At 39.5% G+C, this 15160-nt stretch overlaps 1 protein-coding gene across 6 annotated transcripts in view; it reads left to right on the top strand.

Moving 5' to 3' along the window:
* Window positions 1-1175: 1175 nt before the first annotated feature.
* The window catches only part of RAF1 (Raf-1 proto-oncogene, serine/threonine kinase), a 62575-nt gene continuing 48590 nt past the window's right edge, over window positions 1176-15160 (top strand). The window contains exon 1 of one of the 6 annotated variants that reach the window (XM_083352667.1): window positions 1176-1348. The gene's annotated coding sequence lies outside the window, so the exon portion shown is untranslated. Of the gene's footprint in view, window positions 1349-2726; window positions 2794-15160 lie in introns of those variants that run through there. The other 5 variants (XM_083352663.1, XM_083352664.1, XM_083352665.1 and 2 more) reach the window with 5 other exon arrangements.

Raw genomic sequence — 15160 nt, forward strand, 5'->3', positions numbered from 1 at the left:
TGTTGGTGGGACTGATTTGGGAACGTTCTGAGGTGAAAAGCGAGATTCTCTGCCTCTCAATCTTGCCCTTAGGCTTAAACTAAGTACTCTGGCATGGCCATCGCTCTGGAAATCATTACAAAATGATAAGATTCAATCATCACACTATACAATGGTTTGAAATTGAGTGAGCCACATTTTAGTGGGCTTACGCACGCTAAATCAAATCAGGGCTTCGTTTTTTATAACAAGCCGAAGACCTTATTGTTTTCCGATTTACGAGCACACCTTGTTTTTGTTTTTTTAAAATTGTCTATTTCATCCTATGTGACAGGTTGGGTTTGCCCAATACAGACTAAGCCAGGGGTAGGCAACCTTGGCTCTTTTATGACTCGTGGACTTCAACTCCCAGAATTCCTGAGCCAGCACAGCTGGCTCAGGAATTCTGGGTGTTGAAGTCCACGAGTCATAAAAGAGCCAAGGTTGCCTACCCCTGGACTAAGCTGAAGCCTGCTTGCTTAACGATTAGAGCAAACCTAGTCTGTACGTTAGTTTGTGGTTCAGTGAATTTTGAAGTAACCCCCCCCCCCGGGCAAGCACCTGGATTAATTCAAGCACACCAGGCGCTGGCGTCTTATGTTAACGCAGCCCTAGATTAATCAATTGCTTCCAGTCTTAGTCGTAGTAACTCTCCGGTCTCAGAAGTACGGACAAGCAATAATGCATTCCTCGGCGTATCAGCTGGAAATGGCAGGAAAACGGAGGGGAAATGGCAGGAAAACGCCCCTCTTGATGTTCCATTGCAGGGGTCTTCAAACTTGGCCCTTTTATGACTTGTGGACTTCAACTCCCAGAATTCCTCAGCCAGCAAAGCTGGCTGAGGAATTCTGGGAGTTGAAGTCCACAAGTCATAAAAGGGCCAAGTTTGAAGACCCCTGTTCCATTGGTTAGAAGACCTACATGAAAACGAGGCACATCTGGGAAACTTAATCCACCTAAACAAGATTAAGCAGCAATAACACTGAGCACCTGCCGCGCTCTCTCCTAACCGGGACTATTCTCCCGCCTCTCTTGGCGGGGGGGGGGATTTCTGGCCACCCCCCCCCTCCTCTGGCTCCCCGAGGGTAGAAGTCGCAAATGGCGGCGAGACAGTCGGGAGAGCCCCAGGGGCGGGGCAGAAAGCCGCTCGAGACGCTGAGGTCTCGGCGCTCCAGACTCGAGAAAGCGAGCGCCGAGAGCTTGGATGGGTTTGCAATAAATGTCTCGCTGTATACCCGGCCGCCATTTTAGATGACGAGAGGAGTGGGAGGCTTCGAGTGAGGGAAAAGCCCTCGCGGCGGGGAAGCGACAGCACCCGAGAAGCGGGCAGGTATGGCGCCCGTTTCGTGCGAAGGGTGTGTGTGTGTGTGTGTGTTTGTTTCGCGGTCGGAACCCGGGACGGGATCGGGTGGAGTAAGGAACGCTTGGCTGCCGGCTGGAGAGGAAAGGGGTACGTGTGTACGGTGCACAGTAGCGGGGCTCGGACAAACTGCGGGAGGAGCAGTTTCCCCCCCCCTCCCAGCCGCGTTTGCAGCTTGGCTTCTGAGTTTCTGCCTCGGGCGCTTGCAAGGAGCGCCGAGAGAAAAGGCGTCTGCATTGGAGTGGGCTGCAACCCCGCTGCCGCCGCCGCCGCCGCCACCGATCTCGGCTTGCTTCGCCCTCTTGCACGGGATGCCTGCTTTGCAGCTTGTCTGCGAAGGAAGGCGACCCAGTGGAGGAGTCTGGTTTTCTCCCCGTTTGCTTTTGCCATTTTGGGCTGGCTCTCTCTCTCGAGCTGCTTCCTCATTTTCTTCTCTTCGGGAGGAGGGAAAGAGTCGGAGCATCAGCCTGTCCTGTCGGGGGTGGGGGGGAGGACTTGAGTCCGTGTTGGGGACATCTTGTCTGCTGGCGTCCGAGGCTGCGGGACCTCCGTTTATTAACAAGGGCAGAAAGGGATGCTAGCCCTTGCCGCTTGTTGGTGCTGCCGCCTCCAGCCAGCTGTCATCGGGACAGCAGGTTGGCGCGCTCTGGCTTTGCGGGGTTGTGCGGAGCATCAGAAGCGTCGGCTGGGCGGGCGTTGAACGAGACTGGTGAGCGCAGCGGGACCCCGCTGAGCGAATCCCCCGGGAGAGGCTTTGGAATTAAACCTGCAGGAGACAACGAAGACGGGAAAGGCTCTTGCTAGGTGGAGAAAAGAAAAAAAAGAGAGGCAATTGCGGTTTGCCGCCAGGAGATCGAATAGAGAGGAATTTGAGCTGCCCCATAACTTCTTGGTATAATTTATGGCTGATGGGGAGTTGTGAAAACGATTTTGGCTGCGTCGAAGTGAAACGTTCTGGAGAGAATCTATTCTTAATTTTATGGCTGGGATAATTCTCGGTGGGTCCTAAGAGGCATGCCTATTTGCCTTGGTTTTACCCTATTTAGATTTTCTTGGTCGCTAAGTGCCCCCCCCATTTATAAAAGATCAAAGAAAGTGAAGTAATACAAACCAAGCCAGCGATGGTAATATAGGTTTGCCTTGAATAGTCTTGTGTAAGTAAGAATATTACTTTCCACTAATAGCTCAGATTTATCAAGATTGAACTAAACTAAAAGTTCTGATTTGAGTGATATTTACTTTCAAGTAAATGTGTTTATGATTGTAACATGAAAAACAAAATGGATTACTTAAAACAACAGTGCTTCCAGTCAAAAGAAAAAGAATAAACTGCTTTATGTCTTTTCAGGTGAACCTCTATGAGCCATCTGTATGGCAGTACATACTTGATGAAATTGTATTTTAACTCATGAAAGGTGTGTTTTTCACTAGGTGGATTGATACATTGTTCTAAACCATGATTTACTTAAAACTGATTTGTTAAGCTACCTTGCAGGGATACTAAATAAGATAATTAATTGTAGCCTAATGGCTGAATTCATATATAAAGCTAACTCAAAATGGAACAAATATTAAAACTTAGTGAAGCATGCTTAACCAACTTGAGGAAAAAACCTAATTATGTACAGCTGTTGTTTAAGAACATAGACATATTATTGGTTTACCTTTCTTTAGGCTACTTGTAACATGGGTGCTTGTGTGGCCATTTAATTCTAATAAAAACTATATTAGCATTTTTTTCAGAATAAATCAGATGTATCATATGTACACAAACTTAGGCATATGGTGGCTGTTATGTCTATGTATTAGACTTTTCAGTACTATCTGAGATATTGTGATATTTATGATGTGTGAGTGGCTATTCATGTTCCAACATGGTGTTCCAGTACAGCTGTGGTGTAACCAAAATTGCTTGAATACTGGCAAATACTCATAAAACTATCAATTAGCAATGTGTTCCATTTACTGTACATAATTACATTTAAAAATGTTTGGGGCCTCTAGTATATTTTTAGATTGTGAACTGATTGAGGTTGGTTTGCCGACTGCTGGATGGGTGTGGTGTTAACAGTAATTAAATTTGTTACAGGATTTTAGACCCAAATAATATTATCATTAGTTATATAGAATACATGAATCAAGGAAACATTTTTGCTAGCTATAGAATAGGTAAAAATCTAAGGACACAGTAACTTAATAGAGGAAGAAGTATATCATTATATTAATATTTAATTGATATGGATTGAAAAGTTTTTTTCCATTCAGTTCAATTGTTCTACTTCTTGTAGATTGCCTGGATAAGTAAGTCCCTGAAGTTCTTTGGCAAGGTTTTTCAGAAGTGGCTTGTCATTTCCTTTTTCCTAGGGCAGAAAGAAAGTGATTGGCGTAAGGTCACCCAGCTGCCTCTTGTCTAAAGCAGGAGTAGAATTCACACTCTTAGTTTCTAACTTGATGCCTTAATTACTAAATCAAAAGTATATAGTCCTCTATATGTGTATTCGGTATTTATGAAACAGATTTGCAGTCAGTTTTTAAATAAAGTTTAGAGTTGGTATCCTAGTTTTTTTTATAAGGTTTCCTTCTTAAGTAACCACAAAATAAAGCCCTTTCCCCAGGCTTTTTTTGCTTGCAATAAAATGTGTATTTGTTTTATCCAATCTTATCAGCAATCTCAAATATCCTAAATTATTCTAATTCTATTATAACATCTTTGCATTGATTATTTTATTTTAAAAAATCTTCATTGAATTTGGCAATAAAATATTAATAGGGCAATGGATATTTATGGACTGAAAATTTGGGATCTTAGAGTTAAATGGTTCAGTATACATTGAATTTTAAAAGTCCATCTCAATTCCTCTCTCAAATTTTTCATTGTAAAGCACAGGCCAGTGGCAATGCCAAAAAAAAAAGCTGTGATACGTTGTGACATGTCACGTGGCGAGTTTGACACTCGTGTTGTAAAGAGTCGCTTGACAATGAGACGGGCAGCATATAAATGTAATGAATTAAGGAATAATGACACAGCTCTAAATAAAATATGTTATAAATTTTCCAAAGTTCCAAACATGTCCTGTTTGATTTTTATATTGCTACAATTTTTATTACCGTATATTTAGGAGGGAATAAAAATCTTCCACAGCCAATTTCATAGGAAACATTGCTGAGAAGGTTGTGTAGATAAGAAAGAAGAGTATTTTACTTATGAATGGAAGACTCTTTGAATCTATTGAGCTTCAGGTTTTTTACCTTGATTCATATAAGATATAGTGAATTGCATATAACCAGTCTCTATTTCAGACATCCATAGCACATAAAACGCAAACCAAAAGTTAAACTAGTAAAATATATATTCTGTCAGTGAACCTGGAGACCCCAGGCTGACATGGAGCGGATCAAGTGGCCATTGTGTTTGTGCCTGTATTGCCACCCCTACAAGATTGGAGTCGCTATGTGTGAGTTAGATGGCCATATAAAGGTGTTTAAATAAAATAAAATTTACTGTTAAAGATTATAACTTATAAAGTGCTGGCCTGTATTTGAAAAGATTTGTTGAAAGTAATGTTCCAGTAGGTTTCATTTACATCAGACAAGCAGCAGATAACAGAATCAAGTAATTTTAGAAATGAGCTGTAATCTAAAGGAAAAACTAAAGGGAGAGTTGAATGCAGGAGAGCGATTGAGTTTTCTTTCTCAACCTTTTAAAAATTTGCTGAGTTAGCTGTACTTTGGTATTGTAGCCAAAGAATTATAAAAAGAAAGCCAGCTAATGCTTCAGACTAAGCAGCATCCATATAGCTGGAAGACTCTTCTTTGGCATCTTTCATAGTGCTATTTTTAATTATTCCAGAGGATCCCTTGTAATTTTAAGCCAAAGGAGAGCAATTGAAATTTGTTTTATTTGTTTTATACCCAGAAAAAATATCTAATAGGATAAAAAATGTGATTATTGACCACCTTAATGCTTTGCTTACATAATGCAATGAAAACTGATTTTTTTTCCGGATGTATTTCTGGTTCGGCTTTATTAGTTTCCTTGTTGATTTTGAATATTAGCTTCTTCATTTTGTAGAAAAAGTTTTCTAGAAACCTTAGCACTGTAGTGAGATTTTTATTAAAATATATAATTGTGTCAGAGACATGTATTACAGCTTTCCCTGACCTATGCATTTTTTAAGATGTTGGACATCAACTCTCAGCAATGTTGTCTATGGAGCTAGAGATTTCTAAGAGCAGAGAAGGCTGACTTCCTAGACTCCATCAGATAAAATTCTTTAACCGACAGGGTCCATAACATATGCTTCCTGCATTACTGGTTGGGATGGGTTATGTAATTGGAACAAGACGATTCTTCAGGTAATCTGGTCCTGTGCCATTAAAGGGCTTTAAAAGTGAGGACCAATACCTTGAATTGGACCTGGGAGCAAACTGGCACCCAATGCAGCTCATGTAGCAGAGTTGTCACATGTGCAGCCCTTGAGGGATCCAAAACTGCTTGCATGGCCACATTCTGCACGAGCCGAAACTCCAGGGTATTCTTCAAGGGTACTCTATGTAGAATGCATTGCAGTAGTCCATATTCTTCCAGTTTCATAAGATCGGGGAAAACAAAGTGTTTCAAAGACCTTTGTGATTCTCACAAAAATCAGACCCAAAATCTTGTTAAATGTGTGTACTGTGATTCCAGAGAGTAGACATGATAGGGAAAAAAACCCTATATAAAATGTAGCCATTGCGTCATATAAAAAGTTATGTGACCTTTATTACACAATTGAGTTTGCTACAAAGGAATGCCGATTTCAGTGATGGCTAAAATGAAAATTGAATCCAGGGTTTCCTTACAGTATTGATGCTCCTCACTGGTATATTTCATTAACTCAGTACAGGTAGTCTTCAATTTACAACAGTTCATTTAGTGACTGTTCAAAGTTACATCATTGCAGCATCGCCATCATGTTTTGATCAAAATTCAGATGCTTGGCAACTGGTTCATATTTATCACAATTGCAGTGTCCCAGAATCGTGTGATCACATTTTGTGACCTTCTGATGAGCAAAGTCAATGGGGGAGTTAGATTCATTTAACAACTTTGTTACTAACTCAACAGCTGCAATGATGTCACTTACAACTGTGGCAAGGAAGGTCATAAAATGGGGCAAAATTCTCACTTAGCAACAAAAATTTTGGGCTCAATTGTGGTTGTAGGTCCAGGACTACCTGTAGAATTATTGGTAGAGAAGCCTCCAGGGAAGTTTTACATTGGCATTCTGTTGCATGAAAAGATAGAATTAATTAGAGACTTTACTTGGGAATGTGTTTATATGTGCATTTATTTCTGGACTGACTAGTCTTAAATCAGGTCTTCAACACCATAGCTGCTTCCTTTTTGTGCCAACCAGTTAGGCTTTTCATGAGAAGTAATCATGTTGTTCTTTATGAAGAAATCTTCATTCAGGGGGTTTCCTTATGGATGCAAGATGAACATTTTGGTACAGAAAAGAGAAGGTAGATGCGTCCTGTTTTGGGCCCTGGGATTGCAGACAGCAGCAGCCTGCCTTGTATTTGCTTAGAAATTTATACATTGTGTATTAGAAATCTTATGACTGGGTGTATGAGAGATTCTTCGTTGTTCGAGTTGTAGATATCGATAAAAATTTACAAACCAGACAGTTTCATTTAAGGCTGGCAGTAATTCCTCGCCTTGCAGCTGTTTGAAAAAGTGCTACAACAATCAGAGGGATTTCAACAGTCTGACTTTGCTGTACACATGATTGTTATCCATGGGAATTCATTTATTTACTTGGGGTTCTATGGTACTTCAGTGCACAAGAATCAGACTTACAATTCTCATTCCTAGTTATTAAGTTTAAAACAAACTAGATCCTAAAACAATGACTAGTAGCAATCAGGAAAGCAACATAGTAAGATCACTAAAAAAATCATAAATTGTAAAGGGAAAGAAATGTGTTGTTTGAATTTGTCAGGTTAAAAAAATAACATCTTGCATAACTAGAACATCTTTTAGATGCTAGCATTATTATGCCAGACTACTGTTAACCCATGATAGTATTATTAGTTCATCTCTTATTCTTATCCATATCAGAAAATTTACACATTCTCATCTAACAGGCATAAAAATGAATGAGCAGTTGAGAAGTTCTTATCTGGTGTGCTAAACTGTCACCATTTTGACAGAAAAATGTTAGTTTATTATAGAAATTCTGTTTAGCATATTTTGCAAGATTGCTGTGAACTTTGGGATTCTTTTGACAATGTACTAGTTTAACAGAATTTCATTGGGATTTGATATGTTTTGTATTCATGGAATCATGGAGGTTTTCTAGCCCAACCCCCTGGTCAAGGCAGGAGACCTTATACCAGGGGTAGGCAACCTTGGTTCTTTTATGACTCGTGGACGTCAACTCCCAAGGAATTCTGGGAGTTGAAGTCCACGAGTCATAAAAGAGCCAAGGTTGCCTACTCCTGCCTTATACTATCCTGGTCAAATTGTTATCCAGTCTGTTCTTGAAAACCTTCAGTGATGGAGAACGTACAATTCTGGAAGGAATACTGTTCCATTGATTAATTGTTCTCGCTATCAGGAAACCTCTCCTTACTTCAAGATTGGATCTCTCTTTAATGAGGTTCCACCCAATACTTCTTGTCTTTCCCTCGGGTGCTTTGGAAAATAAGTTAACCCCCTCTTCTCTGTGACAGCCTCTCAAGTACTGGAAGAGAGCTGCAATGTCTCCCCTCATTCTTTTCTTAGGCCAGACATACCTAGTTCACAACCATTCATCTTATGGTTTAGCCTCCAGCTCCCTTATCATCTTTGCTACTCTTCTCTGCACACTTTTTTAGACGTTTAAACAGTACAGTTGTATGATCTTTTTATTCAGAAGTTGCAGCATGGTGACATATCCATAGAGTATATAGAATAAATAGAATTTTCAGTCTTCATAATATTGCTTTTAGGCTTAAATCTGCTAATTGCTACAGGATATATTTAGAATTAATCAGTTTTCCAACTAAGCATAGTCCAAGTGCTTTGGTGTTCTCTACAAAGGATTGAGTAAATTGTTTTGATACTAAGCACAGAAGAATATCTACTTGGTTTGCGCATGATCTTCTATTATTCCTTTTCCTTAAAAAGATCAGATGTTAAACATGCAGGTATTAAACTTTTCTTGAATCATCAACACCTGTTTTCCATCCTATTATTGAACAGCTAATACCATACAGATACTCCTAGTGACATTCTTTTTTTTTTACTTCAAAGACAAATAAACATTTTGTACATGCTCCTCAGGAGGTTGCCATATGACTAAACCAACCAGAAATTCATAAGCTATAAACATAGGCTGAATGTTCTTGGAGGATCCAATCTGAGTCAGTCAACGGGACCAGAGGCTTTTTCTTCCAAGCTTTTGGACTCATCTTGGAGTCGATCCTCGGGGAACTTCTCTATTTCATGCCTACCTAAACATGATTATTCAGATTGTGATGGCCTGTCGGAACATCTTCAGACAACCTGTATGACGTGGATTAGATATTTTATGTACAAGTAGTCCTCTAGTTACAACCATTTGTTCAGCAACTGTTCAAAGCTATGGTGGCATTGAACAAATGGTACTTATGCTCAGCCACTGAAGTTATGTCCATTGGAGTGGGGTTCCCCCCCAACAATCACATGATCAAATTTTGGCATCCTGCCTGCACTTATGAACTACACGCAGGGGTGTCAAACTCAATTTCATTGAGGGCCGCATCAGCATTGTGGTTGCCCTCAAGGGGCCGGGTGGGTATGGCCAGGGTGGGTGTGGCCTACTGGGTGGGCGTGGCTAGAGTGCATATGGCCTACTGGGTGGGCGTGGCCAGCTCTACATCGTTCGCATCAAGGGGGCCTGGGCAGGAGTGGGACAGATCTGAGGGTCTCTGGCAAAAGGAGGGTCTCTGGGCCAGGGCCAAGGCAGTGGGGGCCGTTCCCTCACTGTTTCCAGGATGGCTTTGCGGGCCACATGAAACCACTTCGCGGGCCGGATCTGGCCCCCGGGCCTTGTGTTTGACATGTCTGAACTACAGGGATTCTTCAGTTCCCGCCAGCTGCTTATTCCCTTCTCCCTGTCTGACTGCCCTGCATTGTGGCATTGCTCAGTGGTGGTGCTGGGATAGTAGAAGCTCAATCTCGGCTCGATGCCCCTGGGCCTAGCCACAGCCTTGCCACTACCACTTAGAAGTGCCACCTCAAGCCCCATGCTGGTGCCAGCCACTCCAGCACTATAGTGCAAAGCCCCAGCTCCCCCATTGCCCTGTGTTCCACTATCCTGCTGCATTCAGCCGATCTTTGATATCTCCACTGCTGATGAGGCACATCTGGCTTGGCCCTGTGTAAGGCAACTGCTGGCTGGATGGCATGGCCAGCAAGCTCAGGTGGAGAGGGCTGGCAGAGCTGCCAGAGAGGGTGAAGTGTAGGGTGGCAAGACAGATAGGCTGGCAGGGCGGCAAGGTAGGCAGAGGCAGTGGTGTGCAATATCTGAAGCTAATACAGTGAAATTAAGTGTAATAGACTTAATTGAGGCCAGTTGTCTTTTGTTTCAGGTTGCTGTAATTATGCAAATGAGTAATAACTGCATAGGTTATAAACTTAAGGTAAAACTTAACCAGAAGGTAAAATATTTTGAACGCAACCAATTAGTTTATGGTTTAAGGTTTTGTTTGGGTCCATTGCATCCAAAGTCCCTTAAATGGGGACTGTTAAATGGGGGTCAGTTAATTTGAAGCTGTACAGCAGGGTTGTCAAACTGCCGGCCCGCAGGCCGGACACGTCACAAGGAAATCACGCCCACCCCATTGCCGGCAGTGGGGAAAAAGCTCCGATACACGTGATGTCGCGAGTTTGACATGTCTGCAATACAGTATTATAAGCAAAGGGCAACCAAACATACTAACAAATCATGGTTTATAACTGATTTACTATCCTGACGTGTTTGTGCATACTGAGCTACAATCCTGGGTTCAAACATTATAGTTATTTCTTTCTTCATTTGGTCACTTGTCTATAAATACAGTGGAAGTGAATGGATTGAATACAATAATATGCCATCAATGCATGTTAACTCTATTATTTTTTTTTCTTTCTAACTAATTTCTATTCATCAGGGATGTTACCTATGTGGAAGTCATCCAAAGCATAAGTTGTTTAGGTAGAATTCCTCCAAATAATTAGTACTGCTTTTGCTTCTATTCTTATAATATGCATATAGCCGTACCCTAATTTTTTTTGTAAAGTTACCTATTTTACCTTGGAATCTGTATGCCTAGGGAGAAGTTTGAAATATGGGTTTTTTAAAATTGGTCTTTTAGGATACATTGGGCTTTCTTGTGCTATTTAGGAATGAGAATATACCCCTTGATGTTCTGGAGGCTCTTGCATGCTGGGAAAATAAGAGAAGGCAAGCTACTGCAGTCTCTTAATCTATTAGTCAGGGTTACTGCCCCATTCAGTTTGATTAAACTGCTTTAAAGTTTAATTCATAGATTGCTGCTCATGAATTTAACAGGTCAAAATCCTTTTGAACCAATCATTAATTTAATTTTAAGATCTCTTTTGGCATCTTAAATTAGTAGTACTTATTTTATAAAAAGCTGTTCTCAACTAAATGGAATTTTCTTATTCAGTTGTACGGTACTATTCTCACGAACATTTATTTAGGAATTCCTAATCCTACATTTTAAAAGCTTGTATATTAAATACGCTACCATTTTTTACTTCTAAAATTATTTTACTATTTTGTTGATTTTGAAACAAATCATTTTGATAATATTTCACTGGTGCAAGTATGCACAAATGGTAAATTTTTATCTTTTATTACTCTAAATTCTTTAATAAGTAAACATTTTGCATATTCTAGAGATTTTTTACACGAATGTAATCCGTTTATTTGTATAGTGATTCTAAATTTTTTGAACTGTATAACCATGTATCTGTTTGGTCTTTATTAAATCTATAGACCATTTTATTTCCAATTGTGTTCCTTTATTGAAGTTCTGAAATATTGAAAATTAAGCTAGTATCATTATAAGCGTGTTTGTGCTTATACTGTAATTAAACATGAGTGTTATATACATTCTTTGTGCTAAAGCTGCCAATTATATCAATATATTTTCTAATAAAATGTCACTAATAGTTTTGAAAAGAGTCTCTTTGGGTGATCATGAGTTCTAATCCTGGCTTAGGCATGAACCCAGCTGGGTGTCCTTGGGTCAAACATACTGTCAGCCCTAGGAAGAAAACAAGGGCAAACCACTTCTGAAATCTTGCTAAGAAAACTTCAGGAACTTGTCCTGGCAGTCACCAAGAGTTGAGACTGACTCGAAGGTTAAATAAGTAATTCAAACTATTATAAAAAGATAAACAGATGAATCTTGAATAAAGTGTATGTGAATGTAGAGTGAAAAATATGTTATATGCTCATTTTTCTGATTTTAGAATATCTGTATAAGTAAACAATCCATTGAATTAAAGGATTTGAAACCTTGATATGCAAATTATCATTACTAGATATTAGTATCTCCCATCTTTAAAACATGTTGAAAGCTGAGAGGCGGTGGGACGGAGTGGGTGGTGCGTTGAGATTGCCTGCCCCAGCGTGTCCGCGGGCAAACTGAGAGATGGTGGGATGGAATGGGCAGCGTGCCTCCCCCCCGCCTCCCCCCCAACTCTGCCTCTGTTCTTGGACTTACCTGTACTACATGAGCTGCGGCTGCTGCCAGACACCATTGGCCCCTGCATGCTTTTCGCTGCCTTGCTGGCCACCCCCCCCAGGTTATTTTTGGTGTACGGCTTATATTAGGTGCACCCTAAAAAATCACTAGGGCTTTTTTTCTGGGTGGGGCTAATTTTCAGGGAAACACAGTATATATCAAAACAGCAGAACAAATTGGCAATTGAGATGTTAACCAATATGCTACCATAGTATCTAGAGATAAGCTTACTCAATATTCTTCCCTCTCCAAGGGAATAATACTTAGGTCTTTAATTGCTGGCAGGGTCTGCGTGATCTGAATTCTGGATTAGCAGACATCTGAAACAGCATGGAATAGATAATTTATGAATAAGTTCTCTCCCAGTTCCAGTGTTGTAACAGTCAGTGAAAACATACCACTAAATTTCATTCTAAATTAACTTTTCATTAACATTGCTCTTCTTTTTCCAAATAAAATACTCTAACCACCATCCCTTGTGTTTTTTAATTTTCATCTAAAACCTACTTTGTAGAAATGTAATGTCAATATAGCTCATATTGCCACTTTAGTAAATTCTGAGATATCTCTACTTTGATGAAGTAATGTGATATTGAAGAAATTAAAATGTTTTCATGTATATTAACTATGATGCAAGTAAAACTTACCTTAATTTTCTTCTGATCCTATTAATATTTGCATTAATTGCAAAATCAATAATCCTCAAATAATTTTGGCAATATTTTAAGAAGCACTACATAAGAAAGGAATTTGAGACTGTTTATAATATGTCGTGATTCCAGAGCCACTGTGTTCTGTACCATCAAATCAACTTCCAGTTTTTGAATATGTTATGTAACAGTTATTCTCATTAGCTCATTTGAATTAACTAGAAGCACAAGCACGGTATCTTTCCTCCTTACAAATTATTTCTCTATCTTTTATATAGAAATCTTTAATAAGCATAATTTGAATTTAGTTCAACTTTTATTTTGAAAAATATTTTTTTTCAGTTATAGTGAGATGTGTCAAATGGTGTTTTTCAGAAGAGTATTAATGGCCAAAGTGGTAGACATTTGTTCCATGTTGTACATTACCATTTCTGCCTAACTCTGCTTCAGAAGATTAGAGTACTTTCCAGAGCAGGGCATGCAGAGTTTGTCCTGAAGAGAATTCTGTTAATTAATTTGCAGTTCAAGCTTCTCAGTTTTCTTCTCTTATCAGACTGTGTTTAGCTTGTGTTTTCAGCATGTTGCCCTTCATAGCAATGTTTAAATAACATGCATATTTTCTTTACAGGATTAGAAACCATTAACCATGCAAATACAGAAATATAACTCCAGTATTTGTACACATTATCCATAGAAAAGAGAGATTATTCTGATTCCCAAGTTCATGAAATATGCAGCATTGCATTCTTTAAACCACATACAGTATAAGGTATGACTGAAACGATGCAGCTTTTTCAAGTTGACTGCATTGAGGGTTAATCTTGTATTGATGGAAGAGCTTTTTGTAGCAGAGTACTGAACTGGTGGGGTGGAAGATTGGAGGTCTCTTGGGTTTCACACTCACCCAGTCTTGTGCCTTGGGGTTAGCAGCTTGGCAATTCCCATTGCCAGCACCTATTTTCCCGGGGTGCCTCACCTGGTATCCACCCTGTAATTTAAGTTTTAATATTAATTGCTATGGTAAAGTAAAAGCCCCTAAATTTACAAGAGTGTGGTTATTAAGGTGTGTGTTTGTTGTGTGTGTGTGTGTGTGTGTGTGTGTGTGTGTATCTTCATCAACTTCCCCTTAATGTAGTGGAATTGTGAATACATTTTAAAAGCCCCCACCTTTACAAGAGTGGTCTTACTAAGGGATTAGTAAATGAATTTGGTAAACAATTCTGATATTGCAGAAATAAGAAATTATTGCAGAAGTAATATTATAAGTATCATTAATGTCAGTTAATAAAAATCCTGGATTTATATATTGTGTAATAAATAGCTGGGTTAAAAGCCTCTCTGATGTGACATATCTCAGAATTACATTTAAGTAGTCTGAGTAAAAGTTATAGAAAACACATTTAAAATACAACATATATTTTGCATAGTTGATTTGAATCAAATAAGATTCCCTTCTTCCCCCATCTTTCAAGTCCTTTGTGTTGCTAATTCATGTCATTGCCATAATTTTCGTAAAGTTAGTGTTTTTCTGTGATTAAAAGACTAAACTACAATGGTTTACAATTAATGCTGACATAATATATTGGCATCTGCTATTATGGTTATTATGACATATACAGAATTTCATGAACCACTAGTTTTCATTTTTCCACTTCAAGGTATTCAGAGAAACTTGAACTGAGTTATCTTACAATTAGAGGAGTTCCTTCTGTTTATTAAGGGGACCCCCAATCTAGAGAACTTGGCAGGACCTAGTTCTAGGGAGAAGATGGGTCTTTGCTAATTCAATATTTAATCTACATCTCTAGGATTGATAGCAGTACCCTTTGGTGCACATTTTTAGCATTTCTTTTACTATGATGATGATTAAAACTTTATGCTTTGTATAAAATTGTATTTCTGAAGAAGAATGCTTCTCAAGTTAAGTTATTAAATGTTATAATGCAGTAGTAGATTCCTGGGCTTGGCAGAGGCTTTTATTAGATCACTAATTCTCAACCTGTCGTCTGCGGACCCCAGGGGGCCCACGATGTCACAAGGGTCCATGAAGGCTTCAAGAAATGTTATGAGTTAAGTCTTAGTGGTCCATGGCCACAAAAAGTATTTAAAGGGGCTCTGTGGTGAAGTAAAGATTGAGAACCTCTGTATTAGATGATCTTCTAGATCCCTTGCTAACTTTATATTTTATGAAATGACACTGGGTGATGGAAAGAATGGGCTAGGCTGGGCTAGTACGGATACTCCTGAACATACAACGACAACTGAGCCTAGAATTTCTGCTGTTAAGCGAGACATTTGTTAAGTGAATAACTGCAGTTGATAAGTTAGTAACCCGGTTGTTAATGAACCTGGCTTCCCCATTGACTTT

This window comes from Vipera ursinii (assembly GCF_947247035.1).
Source record: "Vipera ursinii genome assembly, chromosome: 2".
Classification (NCBI taxonomy): Eukaryota; Metazoa; Chordata; class Lepidosauria; order Squamata; family Viperidae; genus Vipera; species Vipera ursinii.